Source organism: Salvelinus fontinalis, chromosome 16 (genome assembly GCF_029448725.1).
Source record: "Salvelinus fontinalis isolate EN_2023a chromosome 16, ASM2944872v1, whole genome shotgun sequence".
Lineage (NCBI taxonomy): Eukaryota > Metazoa > Chordata > Actinopteri > Salmoniformes > Salmonidae > Salvelinus > Salvelinus fontinalis.
The window spans coordinates 29132532-29142826 of record NC_074680.1 but is presented as its reverse complement, the minus strand read 5'-3'; positions in this window follow the sequence as shown (position 1 = coordinate 29142826).

The following is a 10295-nucleotide window of genomic DNA, read 5'->3' as shown; positions in this document are numbered from 1 at the left end:
ATTAGTTCAAAGGCACGTGACAGTACACCTGCTAAGGGGTTGCCACAGTCATAAACCCCGCCTATTAAAATGTTATTTTAAACCTAACCTTATCCACACTGCTATCCGTATGCCTATCCTTAACCTTAAATTAAGACCAAAAAACGACTTTTGGTTTTCATACATTTTTTACAATATAGTGTTAGGGTTGCGAAAGTTCAACTGAGATAGGAACAATATCACACCTGAACTTGGTTAAAATAATTGTTTAATTCAAAAGTTAATAAATGGCAAATACATTTTTCGTATATACGGGTTCAATGTTTCATCACGCAGGATAAGACAGAGAACTGATTTGTTCCTGACAAAGATAGTATATTATACTCGTGACAGAGATTAGTTCCCACTTCCGAGCCGGCCTGTCAGAGTAGAGACTGGGCGTGGTTTAGACTCACCCAGCCTATCGTTGGTGTTGGCACATAAACTGGTCCCAGCCCCTTTGCGCACTCTGGTGTCCCGTCGCTGTTGCTGTGTAGATTACGCTCCCTCACCCCAGAGACTGGGGTCAGACAGTTTTGTAACATTGTCTGAGATATTTGCACCTGTATACAATGTCCACTGTTCTCGCTCAAGGCTAACTACAGCTTCCCAGCACTCTTATCTGGGGCTAACTGTTACTTCCAGCACACACACCCAGACACCCAGGCCAACAGTTTGTCAATATCCAATCACATTTAATACAGTTGCTAATCACGTTTGTTATACTATTCAATCACAAATAATACAGTTGCTAATATTCAATCACGTGTGTTATGGTATTGGGTTATAGTGCATAACTCAGAACCTCACATATGTTCTTCGTGTGTATAGTTGATCTGTTATTGTCCATTGTACACCACAGTCAGCAGTCTCCTGATTCACCCCCTCCTGTGTCTCTCTAAGATTAGCACAGTCTCGGTCACACAGTACAGCGCCCACAGCGCCCTTTTTAACACACACACATTTCACACTGCTGATACATTTGTTGCATACACACACATATTTCATACACACACACATATTTCAGGCTGTGGCCTCATGGTTAGACAGATCACTGGTAAGAGTGAGAACAATGGAAAATGCAGGTTCACATGAGTCAGTAATTCAAACTTTAATGCATAAGAAGTCCTACTAGCTTATAGTTAGTTAAGCATGTCAAAAAACCTTATAAAACCCCACAATAGCCAATTTTGACTGTGCTGTGGTAACTAGTGGAAACCATTTAAAGAGTCTGGGTTGGTCTGGATCCCCTGCAAAGGAGTCGAGAAGTCTGGGTTGGTCTGGATCAAACATCCATCTACTGCAGAGGTTGTCAAAACTAATTCTGCCCTGATTTTAGCCTCGGGAGCCGCATTGGTGGAAAAAGTACACAATTGTCATTCATTACTAAAAGTCTAAAAGTATTTGGTTTTAAATATACTTAAGTATCAAACATAGCCTAAAAGTATGAATCATTTTAAATTCCTTATATTAAGCAAACCAGATGACACAATGTTATTGTTTTCTAAATGTACGGATAGCCAAGGGCACACGCCAACACTCAGACATCATTTACAAACGAAGCATATGTCTTTAGTGAGTCCGACAGAACATATATAGGCTGTAGGGATGACAATGGAGGTTCTCTTGATAAGTGTGTGAATTGGACCATTTTATGTCCTTCTAAGCATTCAAAATGTAACTAGTACTTTTGGGTGTCAAGGAAAATGTATGGAGTAAAAAGTACATTATGTTCTTTAGGAATGTAGTGAAGTAAATGTTGTCAAAAATACAAATAATAAAGTGCAGATACCCCCCCCAAACTACTTAAGTAGTACTTTAAGGTATTTTTTATTTAAAGTACTTCACACCCCTGCATTGGTTATATCCTTGGGATATTGGGTCCCTACACCTAACCTTAAAAGGTGCAATATGCAGAAATCGCTCTGCCATTTCCAGGTTACTAAAATTCAATAGTTAATCTAATTTTTGTTTGTGACAAAACAAGCAATGGTGTAGAGAATCACTGTATCATCTAATCCACTGTGAAATATATTTTCAATAACCACAAATTTTGTATTTACAGCTGTTTGAAGCTGGGTGTACAAAACCAAAAGGAAAATATGCAAAAGGAAAACTTAAGCATGGGAAGCATAGAAATAGCGCACATAGAACATATCTACCACTTCTTGCTTTCAATGAAAATGACAGATCTATAACTCACATTTATGTGAATTTGGTCGGGTAGCCCAAAAAGTTAAATATTGCAGCTTTAAACACCTATCCCGTTTCAATTTCAACATGGTAATGTCAGAGTTGGGACATACCAAGGATTCCGTTTAGACTTTTCCAGGCCTTATTCGGTTTTCAACAGGTGCGAATGGCTGCATTGAAAATGTGTTATATTTCCTCACTGTCCAAATGTGGGGGAAAAAATCCTCTATCCATAATTTTTAGATTTTTGCAGCCTGGTCTCAGACTAGACGTAACATAGTAAATATAAATCTGAGACACTTAAATTAGTATGATATGTTTAGTATGGTTACATAAAACAGAAGAAACAAGAGTGGTTGGTATAATGCAAACATCTAGCGACCCAAAGGTTGTGTGTTCAAATCTCATCATGGACAACGTTTAGCAACGACATACTACTTTTTAGCATGTTAGGTTAAAGGGTTAGGGGAAGGGATAGCGAACTCCTAACCTTAACCCTAACCTTGCTAACACTAGCCACCTAGCTAACGTTAGCCACAACAAATTGGAATCCATACATATTGTAATGAAACAGGAAAGGCGTGCGGCTTGAACCCTCAACCTTCTGGCCCAAGGCACAGTGCACCATCGACTGTGCCACAAAAGCATGCTCGAGTGGCAGATTTGATATCTGCGCTTATAAACCAGGGTCACTACACAACTCCCTCCTTTCAAAGAGTGTGTCCTCACGCTAGAACTCACAGGACGCTGTCTTACAGGAACGCGCTCACCGGCTAAGCACACGCACGGTCATGGATGCGAGGTCCGATCATTTTCACTTCCGACACCAATGCAATGAAACGGGCAGGGAGCATGGCTTGAAACCCTCAACCTTCTGGCCCGAAGCCCACCGAGCCATCGACTGTGCCACAAAAGCATGCTCGAGTGGCAGTGTCACGCTTCTACTAAAGTTGAACCCAGAAGCAGACCAGGACAAGGAGAGTAAGACGAAGGTGAGTATTTATTTACAAGTTTGAATGTAGTGATAGAAAAATCCAAGTGACGGAGCGGGCAGCGGAGGTGAGTTGATGGGATTGAATAGGCAGATCCAATGAAGTAACTGAAGTCACCGACGACCAGGTAGGGATGAGATGAGTGTTTCGGGTGAATGACTGTGACAGAAAAAACAGAGGTGAGTTCAAGGCAAGCAAGACGTACAAAACAACAAAACAAACTCTATCAAACTGGAGGCTGATACACTGGCACAACATACTGTTCATGGCTAACGATCCGGCAGGGAATGGATGTCAGGTCAGTGCTTATGAAGTGGAAGGGTGATGATCAGGACCAGGTGTGCAGATGGCTGATGGGATACAGGTGCAGGTACTCAGAGATCTTCCAACTAGCTACGTCGCCCGGCAACCAGACAGGGTGCGTTCCAGGACACCGGAAAAAACACTCCAGGACAGAACACAGGCAAAAACAGACTCAGGAAGCGGGATTCGTGACAGGCAGTTACTATCTGCATTTTAAAATGTTTTTACTTTTTTAAAATGTAACCTTTATTTAACTAGGCAAGTCAGTTAAGAACAAATTCTTATTTACAATGACTGCCTACAGTTGAAGTCGGAAGTTTAAATACACTTTAGCTAAATACATTTAAACTCAGTTTTTCACAATTCCTGACATTTAATCCTAGTAAAAATTCCCTGTCTTAGGTCAGTTAGGATCACGACTTTATTTTAAGAATGTGAAATGTCAGAATAATAGAAGAGAGAATGATTTATTTCAGCTTTTATTTCTTTCATCACATTCCCAGTGGGTCAGAAGTTTACATACACTCAAATAGTATTTAGTAGCATTGCCTTTAAATTGTTTAACTTGGGTCAAATGTTTCGGGTAGCCTTCCACAAGCTTCCCATAATAAGTTGGGTGAATTTTGGCCCATTCCTCCTGACAGAGCTGGTGTAACTGAGTCAGGTTTGCAGGCCTCCTTGCTCGCACACGCTTTTTCAGTTCTGCCCACACATTTTCTATAGGATTGAGGTCAGGGCTTTGTGATGGCCACTCCAATACCTGGACTTTGTTGTCCTTAAGCCATTTTGCCACAACTTTGGAAGTATGCTTGGGGTCATTGTCCATTTGGAAGACCCATTTGCAACCAATCTTTAACTTCCTGACTGATGTCTTGAGATGTTGCTTCAATATATCCACATACTTTTCCTGCCTCACGATGCCATCTATTTTGTGAAGTGCACCAATCCGTCCTGCAGCAAAGCACACCCACAACATGATGCTGCCACCCCCGTGCTTCACGGTTGGGATGGTGTTCTTCGGCTTGCAATCCTCCCCCTTTTTCCTCCAAACATAGCGATGGTCATTATGGCCAAACAGTTCTATTTTGGTTTCATCAGACCAGAGGACATTTCTCCAAAAAGTACAATCTTTGTCCCCATGTGCAGTTGCAAACTGTAGTCTGGCTTTTTAATGGCGGTTTTGGAGCAGGGGCTTCTTCCTTGCTGAGCGGCCTTTCAGGTTATGTCGATATAGGACTCGTTTTACTGTGGATATAGATACTTTTGTACCTGTTTCCTCCAGCATCTTCACAAGGTTCTTTGCTGTTGTTCTGGGATTGATTTGCACTTTTCGCAACAAAGTACGTTCATCTCTAGGAGACAGAAGGCGTCTCCTTCCTGAGCGGTATGACGGCTGTGTGGTCCCATGGTGTTTATACGCACTATTGTTTGTACAGATGAACGTGGTACCGTCAGGCGTTTGGAAATTGCTCCCAAGGATGAACCAGACTTGTGGAGGTCTATAATTTTTTTTTGGAGGTCTTGGCTGATTTCTTTAAATTTTTCAATGATGTCAAGCAAAGAGGCACTGAGTCTGAAGGTAGGCCTTGAAATACATCCATTTACATTTACATTTTAGTCATTTAGCAGACGCTCTTATCCAGAGCGACTTACAGTAGAGTGCATTCATTTTATGACATTTTTTTTTTTTTTTACATACTTAGACAAGGATATCCCTACCGGCCAAACCCTCCCTAACCCGGACGACGCTATACCAATTGTGCGTCGCCCCACGGACCTCCCGTTTGCGGCCTGCTGCGACAGAGCCTGGGCGCAAACCCAGCCCAGCCTGGGCGCGAACCCAGAGACTCTGGTGGCGCAGCTAGCACTGCGATGCAGTGCCCAAGACCACTGCGCCACCCGGGAGGTATCCACAGGTACACCTCCAATTGACTCAAATGATGTCAATTAGCCTATCAGAAGCTTTTAAAGCCATGACATCATTTTCTGGAATTTTCCAAGCTGTTTAAAAGGCACAGTCAACTTAGTGTATGTAAACTTCTGACCAACTGGAATTGTGATACAGTGAATTATAAGTGAAATAATCTGTCTGTAAACAATTGTTGGAAAAATTACTTGTCATGCACACAGTAGATGTCCTAACCGACTTGCCAAAACTATAGTTTGTTAACAAAAAAATTGTGGAGTGGTTGAAAAAACAGTTTTAATTACTCCAACCTAAGTGTATGTAAACTTCCGACTTCAACTCATCCCAGCCAAACCCGGATGACGCTGGGCCAATTGTGCGTCACCCTATGGGACTCCCAATCACAGCCGGATGTGATACAGCCTGGATTCGAACCAGGCTGGATTCGATGCAGTGCCTTAGACCGCTACGCCAACCAGGGTCACTACAATGTCCTACATTTTGCAAATTTGTAACTTATTGCAATTTGTAACATATCATACAAAATGAATGATGGACATCCACAAATTAATACATACCAGGGGTTGGAACCGGTTCAGGGAACAGAACCGAAAACTGGAAATTAACTAAATGTTTTGAGGAACAGAATCAGAACCGTGAACAAAAGTGATCTATACTGTTTAGGAACAGAACCATTATTTTAAATGCACGGGAACCGGTTAATGACATTTTTATATTCTGGGCATTTTTTTCCAGTCCCACAAAAAATGCCTTTGCAAAGCCCTCACTCTGTCACTCAGAAATGTATTCCAGTGTATGCCTGCCAGCTGAAAATATTTGCCTGTGCGTGTATAGGCAACCCGCCTCTCCCCCTCCGAAGCATAGTCTAGTAGCCTACTGATGTTACCAGCATGATTCAGAAATTAGGGAGAGTTTTTTATTGGAGAAGAATGGATTAACCTTTTCAATGCTAGTTAAGGATTCTAGTTAATACGTTTCACATTGGATTTATTGACTACAAAAAGGTTTAAAAAGGTGTTTTTATTTTAATTCTGGCACCGCTCTGCACACACAAGCTTGTTAGCTAGCTTCTCTGGTCCAACGTTAAGGCAACTCTGAAGTTCAAAGACATTCAAAGTTCCTTCATAGAAGACACTCCTCCGTAGGTATAATTATGTTGGCCTAATTCAAATAATGCAAACAAGATGCCCAGCGCTTCAAGCCAAGCCTCTTCCACCCTCACGCTCTCTACCCACCTGCAACATTTCAGTTGCATCTCGCGCCGTACACTTGTCTGTCCAATGCATGCAAATAGCTTGCCCGCTCCTTAGTAATTTCTAGCAATTTTTTTTTTTTTAACAAGAGTATATTTTTGATTTTAAAAGGAACAGAAAAGAACGATATAAACCACTCTTTATTTTTCTGGTCAGAACAGCGGAACAGAAAAAAACATTTAAAAAATGCTTCATAACGAGACGGTTGGTAAATAATTTTGGTTCCAACCAGATACATACCATACAAAACATATACTAATTGGAGTGTCCCGGATTTACATTTAATATGTTTAGTCCAGGGTTGGGGATTAACGGATTTCATGTAATCCGTTACATACAGTTGAAGTCGGAAGTTCACATACACTTAGGTTGGCGTCATTAAAACTCGCTTTTCAACCACTCCACAAATTTCTTGTTAACAAACTATAGTTTTGGCAAGTTGGTTAGGACATCTACTGTGTGCATGACACAAGTAATTTTTCCAACAATTGTTTACAAACAGATTATTTCACTTATAATTCTCTGTATCACAATTCCAGTAGGTCAGAAGTTTACTTACATTAAGTTGACTGTGCCTTTAAACAGCTTGAAAAATTCCAGAAAATTATGTCATAGGCTAAATGACATCATTTGAGTCAATTGGAGGTGTACCTGTGGATGTATTTCAAGGCCTACCTTCAAACAGTGCCTCTTTGCTTGACATCATTGAAAAATCTAAATAAATCAGCCAGGACCTCAGGGAAAAAAATTGTAGACTTCCACAAGTCTGGTTCATCCTTGGGTGCAATTTCCAAACGCCTGAAGGTACCATGTTCATCTGTACAAACAATAGTACGCAAGTATAATGTCACGAACTGGCTCAAAGTTCATAACAAAAAAGGGAGATAAGGAATAACAAAATATATTTATTAACTAAAGTAAACTAAATACAATTAACAATGGTGTGTGTGTAATCAGTAGTGTAAGTGAGTGGTTGCATGCATAAAGGTGATAAGGAGGGGTGTTGAAAGGTGCCAACGCAAACAAACAAAAACAGCCAAATAAAATGCCAAAACCAAAATCTATCAGTGTCTGCATGGAGAGTCTCCTCAATGAACGCGGAAGGGGTGCATTTATCCTGGGACACACCCAAGCCCAGGGGTGTCCCATTTTGCTGACGAACCTCCCGGCTCCGCCCACCGACATCCTATTAAGATTAACAAGAGCAAAGAGAAAGAATTCGGCAGACAGAGTGGGAGGGTCGTCACCCCCCCCCCCCCCCATAAAACCGGTGACCAACAAGGACCCCGGAACACCCTACCAGTCACACAAATAAAATTGACCCAGCCTCTGCATCTCAAATTGATGAGTGTTCACACTTCCACTTGCCCAGGCCAACCTCGTCCTGCCCAGACCTCAGCAACCCTTGCGGACAGGAAGCAACCTTTAAGAGGAAATAAGAAAACGAGACCAGAAGGGAACAGACAGGAGCAACAGAACAGGACAATACCAAACACAAAATAACAGTGGTCACGTGGACATTCAGGAACAGGGCACACGAGAGAGCGCATCAGCAACGACATTATCCGTCCCCCGGATGTGCCGCACATCGAGATGGAATGCTTGTAAAAAATAAACACCATCTCATTATCCTCTGATTAGGACACATCATGGACCTCAAAAAGGTGAGAGGGTTATGGTCGGTGTAGACCACAATAGGTACTACTCCCAACCCAACATACACCTCGAAGTGTTGTAGCGCCCATATGAGTGCTAGCGCCTCTTTTTGAATGACAGAGTAGTTCAACTGATAATGGTTAAACTTTTTGGAAAAGAAACTAACAGGCATCTCAACACCAGACACATTTGCTTGCAGCAAAACTGCACCTGCCCCCACATGACTAGCATCCACACGAGGAGCAGCCAGCACCGGAGTTGAGGTAAGCAACCTCTTTGCATCTTCAAAAGCCTGTTGACAACGAGAAGACCATACGTAAACAGCCTTAGCTTTCAGCAAATCTGTCAAGGGAGCGACCACAGTAGAGAAGTTCCTACAAAAACTACGGTAATAGCCAATCATTCCCAAGAAACGCATCAGTTCCTTTTTAGTAGTTGGTGGTGGAAAAGCATCAATAGCTACCACCTTAGCCCAAACAGGAAGCACTTTACCCTGCCCAACCACCTTTCCAAGGTATGTAACGGTCGCCTGAGCAAACTCACATTTAGCCAGATTGATCGTTAGGTGACCTGCAGCTAGGCGGTCGAACAAGGCTTGAATACGGGACAGATGTTCCTCCCAAGTATCTGCATATATCACTACATCGTCGAGATAAACAGTGCACCCGGACAGACCGGAGACAACCCTGTTCATACGTCGCTTAAAAGTGGCAGGTGCATTACGCAGGCCGAAACTCATAACCGAATACGAGTACAGACCAGAGTGTGTAATAAAGGCAGAGATTTCACGTGCCCTACTCATCAGTGGCACCTGCCAATATCCCTTTAGCAGGTCAAATTTGCTCACAAACTTAGCTGCTCCGACTTGATCAACGTAGTCCTCCATCCGAGGAAGAGGAAATTAATCTGGCTTAGTGACACTGTTTACCTTACGGTAGTCCGTACAAAATCTGTTTGTCCCATCCGGTTTACTGACCAAGATACAGGGAGAAGCCCAAGTGAAGAAAGAAGGCTCTGCTATATCACTCTTCAGCATCTACCTGACCTCAGCATCCAGACAATGCAGTTTCTCTGAAGAAACTCTATAGAATCGCTGACGAATGGGGTTAGCATCTCCAACGTCAATATTGTGTTCTATTAAGTTTGTACGTGTAGGTGTATCAGAAAATAAACCTGGAAATCTCTGAATCAGACTAACCATCTCTTTCCGCCCATCAACAGGTAGATGAGCGAGAAGGCTGTCTAAAATATCCAGTGTCTCTGAATTTTTCAGTCTACCCTGCAGTATGCAATCGTTGGGACCAAGAACATCTTCCTCCTCATGCACAGACCGAGCACGACAAGAACCCAGCGAAATAACAGGTTTACCGTCCTCTGTAGATTCCCACTGTTCATCCTCAGAGGAACGTGCATAATAGGGTTTTAACAAATTTACATGGCACAGTTGGTGTGCTTTTCTCCGTTCTGGAGTGGCAACTAGATAGTTTTGCTCAGTGCACTGGCGCACAACCGTATATGGATCTTGAAACTTGGCTTGTAAAGGAGAGGCAACAATTGGCAGCAGAGCAAGAACCTGGTCACCTGGACTAAAGTGACGAAACTCAGTTTGCCGATTAAATATGCCCTTCATCCTCTCCTGTGAAGATGATAGCTTCTCTTTAGCCACTTCACCAGCGGCATACAAGCGTTGCTGGAAATCACACACATAGGATAACAGGGACTGAGGGGGCTCGGGAGACTTCCAGCCATCCTGGAGAACAGATAGAAGTACACACACCCCATGTCCAAACACAAGGTCATTTGGACTGAAACCTGTGCTCTCTTGTGAAACCTCCCTAGCGGCTAACAGTAACCAAGGCAACCCCTCCTCCCAATCCTTATCCATCTCAGTACAATAAGCTCTCAACAAAGACTTAAATGTTTGATGAAAACCTTCCAGCGCTCCTTGACTTT